Raw genomic sequence first — 22,122 nt, forward strand, 5'->3', positions numbered from 1 at the left:
CGCCAGTAATGCGTCTTACGTACCTATACATAATATTATGTACAACAATCGTAAAATGCGTGCGAATTCAACGCTATAATATTATGACAATACCAATAATATAATAATATTATTATATTGTACCGCCCGGCGTACGTAGTCATCGTCGTTACGTCATGATCGTACTCAGATACGCGTGTGTCGTATGTGTCGGCGATGGTCGACGACCCAACGTGTTGTGCAGAAATCACACCTAAGATTCATATTGCAAGAGACTGTCACACGACATACGAGCTTATATCGTAACAAGGTCGAAGAAAGAAACGGACTTAAAAATGTAAACAGCCGACTATATTCGAAGTTATATTAAATCGCCACTCGTACCTATATATAACTCCTTGATATTTTATGGTTGCTAAAAACTCGTCTTAATATGTAATATTATAGACATAGGTAGAATTCAACTGTACCTGCTGCTTGTTTATTAATTATAATTATTGTTAATATTATATTTTATTTTCTCTCGTATTTATTACCCATACCCATAAGACTATATTATGTAACCAAGTATTATTCTAGTAATTGCACTTCCGTACTACGATTATTATGTTGTCGAGTTAAAATTCTTTCGTATCTAACTGTCTAAAAAGTACATCTATATAGTGCATAATAAATAACCATCTATTCTTTCCGGATCAATACACCTTAGAAGACAGTACAACTGCTTCGATTTTTGATGCATAAAATCTCATCCTCTCGTGAGAACGACGTATAAGAAAAAAATTGGTAAAAAAAAATTTGGTAAATGTCCAAATAGGCATAATATTCAATTAAAGTGTATGTCGGTTTGTTTTGTGACCTATAAAAATAAATGTAGTTATAAAAGTATTGTTCAGTACCTACCCGGGTATACAACTTTTTCGACTGGCACCGGACACCACACGATAGACACCGGTGCAGAGATCTTTGTGCTCTCATAAACTGCCTGGCGATTCCGGATTTAGCGGATATAATATTATGAACCTACACACCTATACCCATATTGATCTTCCGGCATGCGCGCGCAACTAATTATTACAATGATAATATACATCTTGTCTCGTAGTGTCTAAGAAAACGCATTTAAGTCCACATCACGCAACTATATACCTATCCATATAATATCGAACAATATAGCACAATATAGCAGCTAGCGTTTTCAATTCGATCTGTGGGTTCGACGTAAAAACAAACAGCGACGGCTTTACGACGTGCACGATGTAGGTAATAATACGAAATTGAAGCCGTGCAGGCGACGGCTTCCATGTTTGAACGACGATAAGTTCGAGTATTTATATTATGACGTATATATACGCGTACGACGGCGGCGCGATTTCCGATTTATAAACAATAATATACTTTGCCGAGTAAATAATAATATATATACGTTCCGTCTGATGGTTTTAAAATAATATTCATGCGGGACTCGCGCTAAAATGAATTTGTCAACACGGCGGCGACGTCGTCGTCGTCGTTTCTGCGCGGTAAACGGAGGGTGAGTTTGCGGGTCCGCGAGCAGTTATTTGTTTTAGGGGTTCAGCGGGTGTATTCCACCACCGCTGTGCAGCCACCGCACGACATTCCGTCGACGTCTTATATAATATCATAATATATGAAATAATTATAACGACAAAAATTAATAATACTAATAATGATATACTTCACCATATATGATTATAATATGATTATTTATATTTTTATAACATTTTTTTATCACTGCCTTATACGCAAATCCGGATGCATAGCTGACCTAATAGCTTTAATATTAGTATTCTACGTCTCCCCCCCCCCCCTGCACACTACAAGCTGGCTGAAGTAAATTTGCGCCACAATTGACCAAAAATATATACCTACGACTTGTGTAATTGACATCATCATTTTTTACACGAGTAGGTGTGTAATTTTCATCACCTCGGGTACCTTTAGTAAAAAAATATAAATATAAATTTCAAATTGATTATTTTTTCGATAGTACCTACGTAAGAGTAAATAAGATATCTAATGAGATAAATAATACATACATATATATATATATTGAGATATTAGAAGTTAATACCACTGACAAATATCTATAGGATTTTTAAAATGTTATGAAATTAATTTTTTTGAAATATTTTATTTTTAATGAACTATAAAAAAATCAATTTTTTATTTAAAACTATAGTAGGAAGTGCAGTTAACGCCTTAACTTAGTTAAATACTTAAATGTTAAGTGGAAAATGTTACAAAAAAAAAATATTGCTTGCACCTTGCATTATATAAGTTACATAATAATTAACCATCTTATATAATACATTTGCTCAACATCGTGATCGGAAATTAAATAATATTGATAATCATTAATCACTAATCATGTATGAAGTCAGTCTGACAGCATGTAGTGATAATTTTATAAACATACCAAAAACATAAAATTAAAAGAAATATATACTTTTATTGAAATATTGCGAGAAGGGTGAAAGTTTCAAGTTTGAAATATTTTTTACTCATAAGTCAAGACACTAAGAATACCTATTACATCTGAGTGGTTATTTCACCAACCTATTCACGACGTTTTACGGTATGTCAGTATTGACTTTAAACTCTAAAGCTACCAAACTATCTTATAACAGTGACTATATATGAAAAACATTATTCTGTATAATATTAATAGTTTATTAAATGAATAAATATAATGCTGTACATAATAATGCGATTACCAGACATTATAACTCATTACCGTCAAATACTTGGTAATGCGAATACCAGACATGAAGACGGGTATTTAGAAATCCCAAAAATTATTGTTGTCGCCCCAGTCCGTCGAGTGTACCCACGAATTAATCGAATACTTGATAGTCGACTACATATAGATAGCTGATACTCGTACTTTGGTGCAAACTGCAAACACAATTTTCGACTATTCTCGGTGGTGAAAGTAAAAACTACGAAATAATCTAAACTGTCCTTGTTTTTGGTGTATTTTTGTATTTTTTTTTATTAGGTTTACCTACTTCGACAATTCGATTCATTAATCATTCACAGACTGTTCAAAAGTGTGCATCATTAAACCATCAAGGTCAACATTTTGGTATTAATTGCTGTGAATATATTATACCTAGGATTATTGGACAAGTATTTATTTGCGGGTTGGCCATAAATTAAAGTGCCTATAGGACAGGGTCGTCACAGAGTTATATACCGCAATATATTATTTAATACTCAAGCAATGGATCATCTTTTCGATGGACGAATACCCTTTTGTGAACAAAGAATTTGTTTAACAATATATTGAAACGAGTTGTAATTCATCCGACTAAATTGTCTGACTCTGTCCTGTTCAATATATAATCGTATATAATATAATATATATTTAGCTGTGGTTAAAATATTGTCATGTTTTCAGGCTTTCAAAAAAAATTTCCATTAGAAGCAATAATAATCTTTTAATTTAAAAAAAATTAACGACGCTTTTCACAAATGCTAAACATCGAGTGTGTATCAAGTTACCGTGTTTTTGTTACCTTCTGAATAGGTAATTAAATAATAGCAAACAATGATGGACTAGGAATATTATACATAGGCACATCGTAGATTTATCATAATATGTGGTAAAATGTGAGAATTCCTAATAAGTTTACCTAACAAAGCATAAAAATAATATGTAAGACTTTATACTTATTCAATTTTAAAAATCCTAAAATAAGAACCTGCATAAAAATTTCATAATATTCATCCTCTCAATTTCTGTAACTATTTAGATTGTTTTTTTTACATTAGACTTAGTGCGGAATGTTAGTTACGTATGAATAACATGCAACCTATATTTAATAAATCGCATGCGATATACCTACGCAACAGAAATTGTTTTTAGTGATATTCTTATCATATCGTCAGTGAATATATAAATATTTTTTTTTTTATTGGAGTAATGCCAAGACATTTCATGGAGTTCATGTACTGATGTGCATATATGATAGGCAAATGTAAATATTACATTAGTACATGAAAGTGCAATTATATAAAAAACAATTATTTTGGTTTGTACCTTGGAAATTGAGTAAAATAAAAAACGTGTTCAGATGTAAGTTAAACGATAGAAGTCTATGTGATTGTAAAAATGTTGTTTTATTAATAGACGACTGGCGTATTGGTTTATTTATAATTTAAAGGTCTGCTGATAAGACGCAGTGAACTGTGAAAAATTCCTAACGTTGTTAGTCAGTTGGTGTATAACCACTCAAACGGGTATTTTAGCATCGCGTTCCAGTGGCCCCTCTCACCCGACAACCTTTTTTATATACATTTAGGGGGCAGGTAAAATTCAAACAAAATGTTCAAACAGAATAAACAATTGTAATATTTACACACACACAAAAGCATGTGCATAATAATATGGTATATCCGTTTGAGGTGAGCATTTTTTCTGTATAATTTAATTTGTATTATGATATGCCGTCTAATGAAGGACGGACGCGTTTGTTTTTTGGCACCATGGTCCTTGAATACAATGAATATATTTCACAACAATCGAAAAATCTATGAAAAAAAGTGTTTTCTCCTCGTGTTGTTAAACACAGAACTTATTAATTTATACTTATCAATTAAGGAGAAAAATTAATGGAGTCTGTTCACGCATCCCAATCGAAACGGGGGCGGTCACTTCTGTCGGAAAACTGAAATTTCCTTACACCAAAACAGTTTAGTTTTTATCAACAGTGTAATATCTTAATGGTAAACGTTTTGAAGCGTAACTAATTCGCATTGATAAATTTGAAAAACACAATATGTCTGGAAAAAGTATTGTGCTTTTCTTTCACCGCGACAAACAATACGATAATACCTGTAAACATCATAAGATGTTTTGTCTCATAACTCGCTATACTATCGTATAATATTATATTATCTACATCGAACATTATAACTTAACGATTTATTAAAACTTGGCCGAACTTGAAATATTTTTCAAGTTTTCAGAGATAACTTTTGTTTAAAAAGTATTATTGTGCTGTAAGTTGTAATTATCTTCATAATATTAAATTCTATGGTAACCAAAATATATTTTTATCACCATTGTCGATAACTATGTTCATATTTTTGTCGCTATATATATAAAACGTTTCGTTGCTTTCAAGAAATATTTCAATAATGACTATTTATCATTTCATATTTTATATTGTGATCGAATCGCTATTATTGATGGTAGTAGCAGATCTCGGAGTGGCGCCATCGCGGTTATTCTCGGAATTTCGAAATGTTTAGACGTCGCGACACGAAAACGCGGTAAACGATTGCAGCTCGTGATATGATTATACGTTGTCGCGAGTATAATAAACATATTATATTATTATGACGTTGTGCTATATTATATTATTAGGTAGCTTGCAGCTTGTATGGCGATGGCAATAATAAAATTGTACATTTCTGTATCGTCTGTGCAGGTCGCACGGAGAAGGCGCCGCGAGTGAATAAGCTGCAGACTGACACGGCAGCCGCCGTGCGAGTATACAAATCGTTATAATAAAATCGTTTTCAGAAATATAACAATATTTCGTATCGTGTACAATGTACCTGCATAATAACATATTATAATATCTATACGTACAACCAAAAGAATATATTTTTATCCGACGGCGTCCCCCTCCTCCCCGCTCATCGTCCATACCACGTGCGAGGTAGCAGCACATAATAATATTGTATACCATAATAATATGATTATGTTATTTTATTTTATTGAACGGGAGCGCAAATTTTGAATATAACTGCCCACGACAATACGCGATCGTTTCGACCGTGTCCGCACCGACACTCGTATTGTTGTGTCCGTTGGGCGATCGCGAAAGTATAAAAAAAAAAAAAATGAATCCCGCTTGGCATTAGTAAGAATAAGATCAGTGAGTGTGAAGAATTCGTGCGTTTAGCGTGTGTGTGTTTGAAGGGTAAAAACAGGTTTACGGTTGCATAAAAATGTGTACAATAATAATATGATATTATGACGTGCTGCTGTTGCCGCTATCCCCACGAACGGACGTCCGTTTGTTTATGGTTCTGTCGTATTATTAGAGATGCCTTTAGCACAGCGCCCGTGGAGGGTACGTCACGAGGTATTATCACATTATAATAATTTTGACTTTTGAAATAAATCAAATCCACTTTTGTATCACGGTAATCGTTTACCGAAAGAAGACAAATCGTCCAGCCGTTTGGAAACGCACATTGTCGTCGATCAAACCAGTACATTTATTGTATTTACTGATAATTTGCAAACTGTTCAATGTGATATAAAATAATAATTATTAATTTAACATAATTTGTATAATATGACAGCATCTATACTGTTATTTTATCAGTTTATAGACAATTTTTTTAAAATTATGATTGTTCTTACATTATTGTCCCTACGAAAATATCATGAATTATGACGCATTCTATCATTATTTCAGCCAAATAAATATTATGTATCAGTTTATCAGCTAAATTGAAAATACGCAGGTTTAGCAACAACGCAGTCCGCAGATGACGTTACGATTATTTTATTTATTATCATCAAACAAATTTACTAAACTGTACTGAGTAGTGAGTACCTTTGCACCATGTTACACTTGAGTTGGTACGGTGGTCTAATAAATTGTTTTGTCATAATGTCCGCAATTAAATAGGTAACATTATGTTGTATCGTATTCGAATATGTCTGAAGCTTTTTGTTATTGTCCGCCACCGAGCCTACACGTGCAGCTAGTTCATGAGTGTTTACGTGTTTAATCAATGCCATTTAAACGGCTGTATAGTTGATTTAATTAAAACTCGACAATAACAACGACACTGTCAGGACTCATAAAAAATACATAGTTGTTATATAATTATTATATATACACCAATCTACACGGGTCTATCAATATTCATGGGCGTTGAAAAAAACGTTTCCGCCGTGTGACAACACCTCTTATAATATATTATACACGATTCTCGAAACGCAATAAATAATTTTATAATAATAATGTGTAGTCGTGTAGACCGTAAATAGGAACAACACGACAAGATCCGTTAAACACTATTTTTCTAGTAAATATCCCAATTCGGTCGCACTACGCCAAAAAGGCATTATAGCGCATACAATAATAGCCGTTGAAGACAATAATTAGGCGATTTTATGACGTTTCAATATTTTCGTTAGACGTTATTTATTTTTATATCGATCTTCAAACTTCAATAATCGTGACGCTCAATTGTATATTATAACATATTATTATCATGTACCCGCTATATGGATATTATACACTCGAAAGGTTATACAGCGTACAATTTAATAATGTAATATTATCAACAGTGTTCGATTTTGATATTATATTGGTTTAATTTAGTAGTCTATTGCGCATAATATAATAACAATAATATAATACACAACGTGTGCAATATACGACCCATTGGACGTTACTCAATAATTGATGACCATTAGAAAACGTATGTATACATATGTGCAACAATTAAATTCGGACACGATCGTAAACGTGAAATCGTCTGCATGTGCAGCGTACCGACAAATTGTATAGATCTTCGACGCGCGACGGTCGTAATTGTATTTTATTGTATTATATTAAAACTAACGATTACTCTATATTATGATAATATAGTATACCGATATTGAGACAAGGCGGGATCTATGTGTCTATAATAATTGTTGTTCGTTTCTTTATTTTTGTGAAATATTATAAAATTATGTATTGTCGTGTCCAAATATTATTCTGTTTATATACGGTTTTGTTTTCGCCTTCCGGTACCAAAAACTTATTTATTAACGATCGTCGTCGACAACTTCGCGGTACATTACACCTTTGTACGCGAGATTCCTCACTTTGACATTTTTTCGCTTGCGGTTATAATTCGTCAAAACTGCTGAAATGTAGCTTTATTGCGACGATTCTTTCTATGGATCAGTAAACTCACATCGGGCCACAGTCGTGCATTTATATTATTCATTAATTGAACGCGAGGGGCACGGACAATAGTCTTACATAATATGACATTCAATATCGTATACACATACGTCAGCCACATAATTAATTATTGTTGTAACGACGACGCTGCAGATACATCGGAAAGAATAATAATATCCTATTGTAATATTATATACAAACGACGACCACGGCGGTTACAAAGACTTCGTCGTCGACATTTACCTGCTATTTATTATTATTATTATTATTATTATCATCGAAATCGCTCCTGATCGATCCTCGCAATCGATCGATGCCGAAAATTCTATATATATAAAAAAAACCATGATAATTCAGGTTATTGTCGTCAACAACTACTATCGCAGACTTTCGCGGTGCGGAGCATGTTGCGTAAGTTAGTACACCAGCGACCACCGACCGAATAGAATCACCGTCGACCCTATGATCTCCTGCAGCAGGATGCAACGGACCGAACGTCCAAACCATGATACTATATTAAAATGATAAACGGGTCTGAAAACGAGTGCGACCGGTTCGCGGATCGGTCACGGAAAACGGATTTATTAAAATCGAAGCGCATATACGTAAGACCTTTGTGATGCATATTATTATTATTATTATTATTATTATTATTATTATTATTATTATTATTATTATTATTATTGTTGTAATGTATGGCCCGCGGTACAGTTGAGCACAAGTTTATTATACAATACAATAATATACACGCTGATACGAGGATAGTGGTCATCCCGGTCGGGAAGAATAATATACTGGTTTTCGCAGCCTGGACCCTGGGAAATGCTATGCACAGTGATCGGGAACGGGACGGTTCTGCAGGGAAAGAGATGTAAAATTGTAATAACAATAATGATAATGTGTTTTATTATTTACGCATAGGTGTATGATCGTCGCGGTGACCGTCATTTGAATAAAATCCAATCGATACAATATGCGAAAATATCCGTCGGACGACGACGACGACCACCGACTCGCGGAGGAGCTGCAGCACAAAGCGACGACACAACAAAACGGTCAGTGTCTTATTATTACCATTACTGCTATTATAACAATATAATATGCGTATACATATATATTGTGAGTCGGACGACGGGGAAAAACAGCCAAGGTACCTATACCATATTATTATAATGCTCGCGTATATATATACGATCGCTGGGCTGGACGACGAGGAGAGACCGTTGTCCATTGTGTATGATTTATTTACGTCCCGACGGCCGCGGCGGCCTCCCATTGTCCCACGGTCAGTGCGTGTGTATGTGTGTGCGTGTGTGTGCTGTATACCTATATCCGCGCGGTTTAAACCACTGCAATATGCGTGTACATCCGAAGAAAATTTTGCATAAGGGGTGCACACCGTTTTTAAAAACTAAAAATGTGTTTAATGGGCATTATACGGAGAGCGCATAATAAATATATATTATTCGTCCCCAAAAATCCGTCAGCGGCGGCCACGGCGTGTATGTATACTGTATAGGTATTAGGAAATCGTACGCATTATATTATTATTATTATGCACATATTATAGTATAGAGGAGTTATCCGTTCCGGTTTACCGAAAACGGTCTCGACAATGTTATACCCTAGGAGGGAAACGCTCGCGGGACGTGATGAATTCCGGTTTTCGAAAAATAGAAACCGCCGCCGTTCGAGTATAATACAAAATGTGTCATATCGACGTTTTATATTTGAAATGAAATTTATGCGTATCTATATTGTACACGATGATACGTGGGAACTTTTGTGTGAGTATATTTCGATCAGGTCTCCGTAGATATGGGGTACAAAACTATATATCAAAATAATATCTAGAGGCGATTATATTGTCCACGTATAGGTGCGTCCGTTTTTCGCACGTCTTTATAATATCTTATTGTCTAGTCCGAATTTAATTTTCGTTTTGATTTGCATCCCCAGTGGTATAAATTTTATTTGTGTGTAAATTGGGACCTATATAGTAAGAAAATCGAGATTGATGTGCGATTTGCGGATCGATGAAGTTTGCACAATTCACTTATCAACTGTGCGTTTTATGTGTTAGTAAACGTTATTTGAAAACAACAGGTACAATAAAATAAAAAAACTTTAATTACCATGAATTCTGCAGTTTAAAAATGCACCGCGATCCATAGTTTCTCGCGAAATGGAAAAGGATTGTATGCCACGATGGAGATGTGGGGAGAAAAAACAAATTTAATTTATATGTACTTATAATTCTATGAGACATGAGTGGTTTAAAAGTTGCTTAGTGATTTATAGAATGTTTCCAGACACATTTTATATCGTAAAATTCCAACCATGTCTGTGGCTACAAAAAAAAAAATATTTAAAGCGCCTATAGTAACAATTTGATATTGTAATCAATACCTGCATCACACTTCTATTATTAAAGTGAGTATTAACTTAACTCGTTCTGTACTATTTGATTACTCAACTCCCTTTTCATGAGCATCTGCAAATTTAATGTGGAAACTTTGAACGTCGACTACAATGAAAATAATTGTCTCATCTCCGAACATCAGAATATTATTTAGTTATACAATTATAATATTATTCCATATTAAACGTGTATAGATAGTTTTCAGTATTTCTCTATTTTCGGCGAATCGAATCTCTAAACTTGCACATCAGTCATAATATAATAATATTATATAATGTACAGCCACACAGGTTCCTACATATTATATGTAACCATACCGTAATGGATATAACTATAGGGTCCAGATTTTTGTAAAGAAGTCCTACAAATATTCTCTTAAAAATAAAAACATATGTTTTTTATTTAAAAAAATGTATAATCTACTTATATGAAATCAAAATAAGTTATTAATATCTTATTGTCTAGTCCGAATTTAATTTTCGTTTTGATTTGCATCCCCAGTGGTATAAAGATTATAGTATGAAAATCGAGATTGATGTGTGATTTGCGGATCGATGAAGTTTACACAATTCACTTATGCTTTATTCACGTATGCTTTATAAGTTACTGCATACAATCAATAATTAAGATATTAAAAGATATAAAAAACCATGACTTAATTGTTATAAGTTATAACTTATAGTATATAACTTGTCTGATATTTAATTTGTATGTATTGACATTATTAACAAAATATTTTAAATTAAATTATGAAATTAAAATTAAAAATGTAATTTTTTATTCAAAAAAGTAACTTAACAAATAAAAAGTAAAACTTAAATAATGAAAAAGATAAAACAATTAAAATAATACATTATTTCTAATTAGAATTATTGTTTTATTAAGACTAAGTTAACATACAAATAAGATATTTTCAATAACGTAAATCATTTTCGAGAAAATTAGCGTTTTCTTTAAAAGAATCATTTTGCACCTATAATAAATAATGTTATACAATTTATATAGATATTAGAGAAAAGTAGGCGGACAACGCCCTTTAGCATTTTGGACATAATAGTCGTGTAATATGTAAATTATATAATATAATTTAATAGTATATACTTTATAGTGCCTACGTTTACAATATTGCGATGGTGTCAAAACGGTTTTAGATCTATAGATACTATAGATATCTATGTTTATTTACTGGTAAGTAAAATAATTCAAGACATTATAGTACCCATAAGAATAATGGAGTATCCGTTGATAGAAAACCGTTTTAAAGTCATCATAGTATAAACGTACCTGCTAATAAAGATTCGTCAAACCCGGAGCACGAGTAAGGTTAGGTTAGGGAAACGTTCCTAATTTAATTAAAACCATTTTTTTCTTTCATCATGATAGTCATATAATATAGTTATGGTGATAACTGAATACGATGAATATTAATGTGGGTAAAATGTTAATTTATTATCGAGTTCGGGTACTAACGTAATGACCACCGACCGATCAGTGTTCTACAATATTATATTATTTTACGGCTATATAAGAATTGTATATAATATATTATTATAAATTGCAGTCCGCATGTACATGGCGCATATGTACCTATGCACACGAACATTGCAATATATTATTATTACTATTATTTTTATAACATGATATACAACATACTCGCGTATATTATGTACGATGATAATAATAATAATAATAATAATAATAATAGTATTACGTGCAGTGCGTTTTATTATAATATAATGATATTGTCAACGTCCGCTGCGAGCGGATAGGAAGTCATCACTTTTAACCGCGACCGCGCAAAACAGATTCATATCTCCCGGTCGGGCACTGCGCCGCAATAATAGTAATAAATAATAATATCGTGTAGTTATAATATGCGACACGATACAGTTGTTGTATCATTGTACGCTTGTATGCACCTATAATACGCGTGTATAATATTTTATTATTATGATGTGTACGCGCAGGTGGTTTTGGTTAACGTTTCCCCTGTTTAATTACAATCGTCAATCGTCATCGCCGAACATTGTAACATTACGTAATACCTATGGGTAGAATAATATACGTGTATAGGTAATATTGTATTCTACATTTTACGTGTAAACGTGAGAATTAATCGAATCACCTGCATCGGATTAACCGATATGAAATTTAACAACCGTTGTCACGTTTTTTTTTCCATCGTATTTTGTCGAAATCTGCCACTTAATTATTTAAAACGGTTATGTATTTCCTCCTTAAAACGAACAAACATTTTTCAAAATTAAAACCGTGTACATATATTATATGTATATTGATATAGTGTAGGTCTTAATATGTAATACGCAGGTGTACCGTATTTATGTGGTGATTTAATTCGTTCAAACATAATGTTATAAATTATAATATATAACTTTTCAGAAACACATAAAAAAAAATGTATATTATGTATTATGCTACCTACATATCTATTATGGATAATCTATACATTTCTATTTGTTCATCTTGCAATGTGTATAAAGTACGTTTTTACTCTTCAACATAAAGGACGATGTTTCTTATTTGCAGTTCATAATATCTTGGGAGGTATAAGTTGTGGCCACCAGTATTTTAGTGTAGATACACATATTAGTTTAAATTATATTTTAGAAAAACGGTTAAAATTGTTTAATATAAATTTATAATGGTAAGAACTCTTAAGCTTTATTTTACATTTTTCCAGTTAAAGAGAAATCATGTTGAACAATTAAACGCATGTTTAGTTATGACTTATGACTTATGAATATAGGTACTCGTACTTGCTCAGTCACCCGAGAGAATAAGAGTGCGCAGGAACAAAAACTGGTATTTTGTCATCATCAGTTGTAGTTGTGCGGCCCTGTGATTACGAGTTACGAGCTTACGACCTACACCGCTTCGGGACAGGCTTCTCCATTGTTGAGGCAAATTATGCGTATAGTGTACTCATCATCTCTATCCATCATCTCTCTTAGATAACTTAGGTCTTAATATAATAATATAGTAATCATCGACAGCACATAATATACCACTGAGGAAGTTTTCCGGATGTTTCCTTTTAACTATAGTCCGAAAACAATGATTTTCATGTAATTTTTTTTTTCGCTAACCTATTATAATAAAATAATTCAACCAATACAATACAATACAGGCACCTAAATATCCCGGTGAAAAATATTAAAATTAGATTTCTTAGTTGCACGATTAAAAAAATATTCTTGTCAGTCATTTACTGCATCATATTTTTTAATGTGGACATTTCCGCAGATTACAGATTATACTACCTACCTATAGCTATTACGAGTATATATGTGCTCGCTTGTACCTCGACTCTTAAGTAATATCATAATATAATATTTGGGAATGTGCAGGAGCAATAACAACTAGTTGTTTATTCTTGCAATGATACACTTATTAATACACATAAATTATTATTATTATCATTATTACGAAATGGCCGCTCGATACCGCCACGGTGTCGCGGTCGGTGACAAAGTCGGATCGTCGACGTATCAATTAGCGAATTAAATTTACCGCAACGCTAGTGACGGGGGTGGTCGTATAGCGCTCGGAAGAGGGAAGACGTACACCGCGCTTGTTAATTAATATTACACGGGATGCACACAGAGATTTCTAGGGTGTGTGTGTGTGCGTGTGTGTGTGTTTGTGTGTGTACATAAAAGCGACGGTTGTCATTAGTACGGTTAAGGACGGCGGCGATGACGACGACGAGAGTCGAGGGTCCAAAATAGCGAGGGATCACGATTAAACACACACACACACACACACACACACACACACACACACACACTCACACATGTAATATATGATGTCGCGCGTATATATGTATATGGTATAATATCATTTCACCGAAACTCAATCCCGTTCAAAGTGAACGCAATGCCGTCGAGCGCGAGCCTTTAATTAAGAAAAGTTTGCCGAACTGCAGTTCCGCCACCGCCGCCGCGGGCCGGAATAGAATAGAGCGCGCGATATTAATATTATTATTTTAAATCCGATTATTATTTGTATTATGCTATCATAACGTAATAATATAATATGCGAATAATAACGACACGATCCTGTAACAATATATAATGCAGTGTCACCGCGCATCGTATTCAATCGTGATTAACATTGTAATTTTTTTTTCCACGTGCGTTTATGTTAATTCCCGCGGGATTTACCCTCGAGCCACTGCAGCGGTGCACTACGTGGCAGACGTTGTTGCACTTCAGCTAGAATCGTCTGTTGCAGTGGAGAAAGCCTTCAAACTCCTGCGGATGTGCGCCCGTTACAAGGATTCAGCTCCTTGAAAGGCAGACGCCGTGCCGGCATCGCCTCGTATATAAACAAATATAGAAAAGTATTTGATGATATTATATTCGGTGGACAATATAATAATAATATAATCGTGGGTGTGCCATGGCGTATATTATTGATTTAGATATAGGATGTTGATGATCTAATAATTAAGTATCAAAAATGACCAAAAGAATAATTCTTTAATGTCCCAAAAAATTTAGATGATAATAACCTAATTTTATGATTATTAAGATAATAATTAAAAAGTAAAATATAAATAAAAACAATTTCAGTTACATTGTTAATTTAGTTACAACAAAAGTAGGTACATAAATAATAATAATACAATTTTTTTTTTTGAACTGATTTTCTTTAAAATCTTAAATTCGAGAAAAATGCCGCACTTTGACAAAAATGACGTATAATATGAAAATGTTCCTTTGAAAAAAAAAAAAAAAATGCAAAATAAAATTTTTATTTTTTTATTGTCTCCTTATTGGAAGTTAGAGCTTGGTACATTTTTTCAATTGCATCAGCTATAGTTAAATTTTCAAATTAGAATTAAATAAAATAAAAAATAAGTATTACTTTAAAATTTAGTAATTTATTAAAGTTGTTTAATGTGAGCCATCAAGGTATTTATGTTTAAAACCCGTATTAGATTAAGATGTACAATATACAACCCTATTCTAAACTGAAATATGTTGAAGCAGCTATAGAAAATATTATATTTTACAGTAAATGTACCTAGCTACTTGTATCTAAGTTTGTCACATCGATATTGTCTATATTTACACTATAGGTGGTTATATTAAAATAACCGTTATATCTGCCATTTAATGTAAACCAGATTCCTTAATATTTTACTCCTTGATTTTTCGACCTGTGTTTTCTATGAACTTGCGCAATAAAGATACAAACGTTGAGTTTTATTGGTATACTCGTACAATGTATCACACAAAGATAAAGTCGTTCAATAATAATCGGTTTTAATCAAACACAATATGTGGGGTACCTACTAAACACGGTATACTGGTGTTTCTAGTTCATACACAGACGACTGTATACAGAATAATATACGCTTATTAGAACATCTTAAATAAATCAACGTTCGTAATAATATTATAATATCGTGTAGATTGATCCCGCGAACGAATAATGCAGTTCTTGTCACCGTTATTGGAGGTGCTATTGCAGCGCATGTACTTATGGCGGGCGCGTCGAAGGACAATACCAGGGGATAATAATTATCCTGGAGATATGACGCTTCGTGTTCGTGTTATATAATATATTATATTGTATAGGTACAAAGTTCGGCGGTCATCCCTTGGCGGTACCGCGATTTCAATAACTCGCCGCGATATTATACCAAAGTACACACGCACCTCCTTTTGGCCTTTCGCGGCGAAACAACGGCTCGGGTCGAGGAGCGGGGCCGCAGGGGGTTGTATATATAAAGCTGCAAAGTCACGTCGCGCAGGTGCCCTCCCTATTTATATTATATATATATAGGTACGTATAAACAATCGTTGGGCGATCGTATGGGGATGATGACCGCCACCGACCCTTTGCACGACGACGACGACGACGACGACGACGACGTTTCCCGAATAAAATACACGTCGTACGTATAATAATAATAATAATAATATAATAGGCGCTGGGCGGTATGCGAGTGATATCATGAACATATTATACTCAGAGAGGGACCTATGTATATGTACACTAACGCGATATGATAAATAGTGTGGCTCGTATGTATATACATACATAGAAGGGACTATGTACGCGTAGCTGGAGGAAATGTGCGGCCTTGGGGTTATTTCCATAAATCCACTGGTCACCGGGCGGCACCGCGTCTCGCATAACTTATGCGCACGTCGTACACCGCTGCAAACACACGCACGCCGAGGGGTCAAGAGGAAGACCTCTCCTGCACGGGTCCTGCAGCAAGGACGACGACGACGACGACGACCACGGTTTCTTTTGTATAATGTGTACAACGAGCCGGCGTGTGTGTATATGCACATTATAATATTATATATATATATAGTAAAATATCTTATACATGCGTATACGGTCGAGTATTACAGGGATCAGGACGTGTGTGTGTGTATACATATATTTAGGAGAGGTTTTTAACCGATATAATATATTATGTTTTATCCCACAGTAGCCCCTGCACGTCTCGCATATTATACCTCGGTATAGAATATATATAGGGCGGCAGGACGTGCCACCGGGACACCTTATAGTTGCGTCCCGCAAAAAAGGTACACACGAGTTGCGTACCACTATATTGGTTAGGTGGTAGGATTTTCATTTATTTTTCTGGGGTTCTCCTAGGTCCCTTAATATTAGCCTGTACTCTAATATAATGTTTCGATATATTATATTACGTAGGCACCTAATATTATAAATTTTGATGATGGATTCGATTCCATAAAAAATATTATTGATGAGCAGTAATAAGCAAGTTCGTCATATTTTGTTCGTCATTTACAATAAAAACAAGTTCTTTATTTTACCTATAGGCACTACATCTGTAAATGAAAATAATATAACAAGGTTAGATATTTTAGAAACGTTATCTTATAAGTATAAACGTAATTTTTGAGTGACATTTTCATTGATTTAATTTTTACTATAATTATTTATTTATTTTATTATATTATGGAATATGTTGATTTTAATTAGATGTAAGTGATTCAACGTTTATTTACTTTTGTATTACATTTGATAAACACATTTTTGATTGGCCTGTGATTATACTAATAATCGTCATTTATTTATTATTTATTTAACTGTTAGTTGTTTAGGAATCCCTAATTAAAATGCACGAATTGAGTCATGGAATTTTTGGGACGCAACTCGTGTGCTTCCCATGCCATTACCTTGCTATGTATTTTGGCAGCTCCAAGGTTCGCCAATCGAGTGTGATGAATAATAATAATAATAATATATATCACGACGTACAAGCAGGGGTATTTTAAACTTGAAATATTTTCAAATTAAAAAAAAAAATCATAACTTATACTGGATCAAAACATATACACCGCTTATAACTTATAAGTAATGATTTGATGTAACAAGGTCAGGTTAGATATTATTATAATATGTTCATCTAATTTACAGTTGGTGTATAACGTGTACACACAAATTGTAAGTGTAATCAATTTTGTTTTCAACATATTAAATTTATAAATAAATAAATAAATAAATGTTATATATTTCATGTTATAGCCGTTTACGATTCTATACTTTACGAGTGCCAAATATTAATATGTGCATTGTTTATTGTTTATTATTTTTTTTTATCAATTTTTATTGCTATATTAACACTCAATACGGTTTATGTGAATTGCGAGAAAACTATTTACGACCTATTTTCCATTAAATAGGTATGCGTTTAAAAAATAAATTGGTCTGTGCGATTTTTAAATTTGGTATTAGAACCTTATAATAATAAGGGTTTTTTCGGTACCGGTGTAGGTGTGGTTCTTAGAAAAAAAAAAATAATATAGTAAATCAAAACGATCAAAGCTATAATATTGCCTTTACTCCTAGGTCCCAGAACAAATGTTTTATGGTTCCAAACCACTGCCGGGCTTAATTCTAATAAGTAATAATAATGTCTTTAAATAGTTGATGGTGTTAACTGGGAAAAATAGTATCTTTTTAAATGTATTTTCAAAATGTGTGTACATAAAATATACATTCACTCGCATAACGAATAAGGGCAGCGTAAAAGGTATTTTCTCGAGTTAAAAAAAATAAAAATAAAAATATAATAAAATCCCGTGACAAGTGTCTACAACGAAAACGGTGTGCTTCCGGTCCCCACGCGCGCGCTGCGGTAAAACACTCGAAATCCCATGTACTCCAAAACGTATATAATTTCACCGTCCCCCGAAAAGGTTTCCTGCTGCAACCCTTCGGGACGCTAAATACTCGAAACACTCGGACAGTTATGATTTACATCCTTTTTGGCTTTTCCCACCCCGTTATCTTCACGGCGCTAAACCGGCCCCTTAGGGGTATGTTTTCGTTATACACGTGAGAGTAAAATTGATAAATATATATACCCCAAACGTTAAATTTACATCTGTGCAAACAATCGTAATAGTATACACCACTGCAATCGTATTGCAAAATCGGAAATATTATAAAATATAATATGCAACTTCATATTGTTATAAAATGTACGAGACAAACCACACCGTATATTATTCGAATACTTCAAACAATGCATAGCCTGGGCAAGTTAATGACCATTTTTAATTGAGTTAGTTTAAGCTGTAAGAAAATATTTTGAAAAGTTTAAAGTTACTAGTTATCGTACGTTTTGCTTTTTTTAAACGCAGTCAAATTAAAAGTAATATGAAAACTTGCAATTAACCTATTAACTTAAGCTATTTTTTAATATTGTTTGAATAGCCGAATTTATATGGTTTAAAATAATAAAAAGTAAATGTTTATGCAATATTTATCATCAATAGTAATTGTATTACCTTTGTTATTTATTATTTAATTATCTATAAATTAACGTAACTTAGATTTGATTAAAAGTAACTCGTTATTTATTAAGTTTATTTATTAAGTTAAACGCTTGGGTATATCGCTGATGTCGATTTCGGTTGTTGCTTGCGATATGTTAATAAACATATTTTAACAAATATATTCCTTGCGTACGTATATATAATATATAGGTTAAAGCGTACGTAATTATTGTTGTGCACGCAGTCAAATACAATAAGCCATCGACGAGATCGGGGGTTAGTGATTTTTATTATCATATTTTCGTTTCGTTGCATCACCACTGCAAACGTTCTAAAATATTTTTTAAGACTTAAGTACTATGTTTTTTATACAACGTGCATTAGTTTTTTTTCGCGTGATTCAGTGTATATACCTGTGTAGTTGTACAACAGGCGGCTTGGTATAATGGTAACAATATAAAATCAAGCGTTTTAAACTAAATATAGTTGCTGTATTATTAAAACTATATTATTATAATTGATAAGTACATAATAACATGGCAGTAAAAATGGGGTTAATTCGATCGTGTTACGCTCGTTGTTCTTAATTTTAGTTGCAATTTAAAACGTATATCCTCTCGCGTTGCACGAAAGGTTTTTCGAAGATTTAAGCGCACAACCCGATTATTACTATTAAAATGTCGGTGGTCATCATCGTTTTCGTTATTCCTATGTTCACAATGACATTATAATATTACTAGACATTATACTGTTTTACGACATATTATTATCTCGTCCCCGTGGATTCTTGCGCTAAATATTACTTAATAGCACACTATTTCAGTGTTTAGGCATGTATTTTGTGGAAAGCTGGCCGACCTCAGCACTGATGGAAATCTGCAGGACCATTATATAATAATCATATACTATAATAAGGTGATTTACCTACCATGCTCACCCCCATTTTTTTTGTTTTATAATGAATTTATTCAAATTCTGATTTTTTTAATTTTTAAATAGGTACCCATGTACTTAAAAGAATAATTAACTAATCCTTAATTACCATATTTTCAAATTCATAAGATTTTGTGTACCTTCTACTTAAAGAATGTTCTGTGGCAATACACATTTACGACAACCCCCCAAATTTTACTGTAAATTAATTAGTGAATATTTTCTTTAAATTTAAACGAGTAGTTTCTCAGTTATAAAAAATGTTTATGATGCTAAATATAATAATCTGTAAGAATGGTTTAAAAAAATATATAAGATAGATGTAGTTTTGGATTTTTGAATATAGTATTTAATTATATTTAAAAATATTATGTTGATATAGTAATATTACATTATTAAATCACCATAGCTCCTTAATTTTTCAATTCCATTATCGACCTATTATTCTTAGTAGATAAAGTTAAATAACTCATAAACTGCATCACGTTCAAAGTTTGATTTCGATACGTCATAATTTTCAGAAAATGTATTCTCTAATTTATAAATTTACAGTAGAAAAGGCGTATTCTCATTTGAAAACAGACGTCTGTATATTCACAGGACAATCCTTAAGTAGTACAATAAATCTCAATAGTTTGAAATATGGTCCTTATGGAAGTAAATAATAAATTTAAAAATTCAAAAGACCAGATTTTGAAGAACTGTATTATTAAAGAAAAAAATGGGTGTGAACATGACCTGTAGCGACCAATATAGAATAACAATCATTAATCGTCTAAATCCACGGCGTGAATCTCATCGTCATCAAGTATTCGAGTTTACCGCGGTAAATCTTTGGCCAACTTTTTAACTTTTCAAATGCATTTGAAAAATAATATTGGTCGGTATTCAAAATTGAATGAGTTTCATACCCATGAAAACAGCGATATTGTGTGTAGCCGTTTGAAATAAGTTAAAAAATACCTAAACTAAAAATCACAAAATATATAACGCACTTCATGACTATAGTCGAAATTTTGAACGTATGTTGTGTGTTTTACTGTCTATTGATGTGTGTTTAGAATTAAGTACGATGGCGTGATAATATATGCGGGGTCCTGCGCTGTGGCTTACGGTCGATAAAAATCTCTATATTATATTGAGTTAACTTGCAGAAAAAATATTGTTCTTTTCATTCTATGCCCTCGCCACTCTGGGGCGCTAAAAAATATGGCAATATAGGGGAGATTTCTCCCTACAATACCTCGGATAAAATGTATGTATATAAAATATATATGTACGCATTGTATGTATATGCTTGCTTGAATCTTGACGCGACGTGGCGTATTAACCTGCAATTACTATCGATAATTCCCTCTGATAAACACAGAATTAACCACTGTCGGTAAATATGCGGTTTGACGAAATCCCCTCGACGACGTCGAGTGAAAAAAAAAATGATTCCGTAGTAGGCTTATCGCCGTGAGGGGGGAGGGCTTATTCGAATTATTTTTGTTTTCGCCGTAAAAATCCTCTCAGTCGCTATTATTATTTTTCTGAACCTCTTCTCTCCACGCTGAGCCGTTTTCCCCTTCTACTCGATCGCGTACGTTTTTTAAGATACCACGCACGTCATTTCCATAGTACCGCCGTCATCTCCGCGAATGCAGTAGCTGTAATACAGACTCTTTATTATAGAGTATACCCGTGTTATGATAACAATCCATCTACTATTTAATTTAATATTTAATTTATTGACATGAGTGAGAAACGTAATAATAAAGTCTCACGTCTCGGATCGAATAATAGGTATATTGGCGTTTTTCTAGGCCCCATCTGGTTGGTATATGCAAATCATCTCGAGAATATTACAATGTGCTCGTCACCTCCGTCCCGTAGCACCAACTATGGTAGGTAGGTACGTACGTTGTCCTATACGTGTCATGGCACAGATTTTCGTGATAAGATCTTCTCGACGTCGGTATGTGTTATAGTGTGTGTGTGTGTGTGTGTGTGTGTGTGTGTGTGTGTGTGTGTGTGTGTGTGTGTGTGTGTG

At 33.2% G+C, this 22,122-nt stretch overlaps 1 long non-coding RNA gene across 1 annotated transcript in view; it reads left to right on the forward strand.

Moving 5' to 3' along the window:
* Positions 1-8,306: 8,306 nt before the first annotated feature.
* Positions 8,307-22,122, forward strand: part of LOC111029474 — a 17,660-nt gene continuing 3,844 nt past the window's right edge. The window contains exons 1-2 of the long non-coding RNA XR_002604018.1: positions 8,307-8,536; positions 8,643-8,986. This is a non-coding gene — a long non-coding RNA (uncharacterized LOC111029474). The remainder of the gene's footprint in view (positions 8,537-8,642; positions 8,987-22,122) is intronic.

Source organism: Myzus persicae, unplaced genomic scaffold, assembly GCF_001856785.1.
Source record: "Myzus persicae strain clone G006 unplaced genomic scaffold, MPER_G0061.0, whole genome shotgun sequence".
NCBI classification, from domain to species: Eukaryota; Metazoa; Arthropoda; class Insecta; order Hemiptera; family Aphididae; genus Myzus; species Myzus persicae.